The sequence below is a fragment of the Morone saxatilis genome, unplaced genomic scaffold (assembly GCF_004916995.1).
Source record: "Morone saxatilis isolate NCDOM2014 unplaced genomic scaffold, NCSU_SB_2.0 Contig15, whole genome shotgun sequence".
In the NCBI taxonomy this organism is placed as follows: domain Eukaryota; kingdom Metazoa; phylum Chordata; class Actinopteri; family Moronidae; genus Morone; species Morone saxatilis.
The window spans coordinates 21,340,708-21,341,061 of NW_023339707.1; the positions used below are offsets into that span (position 1 = coordinate 21,340,708).

The following is a 354-nucleotide window of genomic DNA, read 5'->3' on the forward strand; positions in this document are numbered from 1 at the left end:
TGCTGGATTTGTAAATAAGCAGCTTTTTCCAAGAAAATATGCCTCATCAAGCTTTATAAGGTGATAAGACGTCAGTGTTGGGTTTACAGCTTTTCCTGCTGCCCCCAGATGTCAGAGAAATTGATTAATGCCAATATAAGTTTTACGCAAAAGTGTGCGTGTTGTATTGTTTTAACATTGTCGGCATGAGGCTTTGATATGTAATCTAAGATGTGAACTTTGTACAGTTTTTCCAATACACAACAAAGTTAGTCAGTATTCAAGTGGTAAGAGATTAATGATGCTGGATGAACTATAAGTCATATATTAAATATATAAAAAGAAACCTTTTCGGGCGCCCGGTTAGCTCAGTCG

General features: G+C 36.4%; 1 protein-coding gene across 1 annotated transcript in view; it reads left to right on the top strand.

The window, feature by feature from the left end:
* The window catches only part of slc13a3 (solute carrier family 13 member 3), a gene marked incomplete in the record, with an annotated part of 11,663 nt that overhangs the window by 3,469 nt on the left and 7,840 nt on the right, over nucleotides 1-354 (top strand).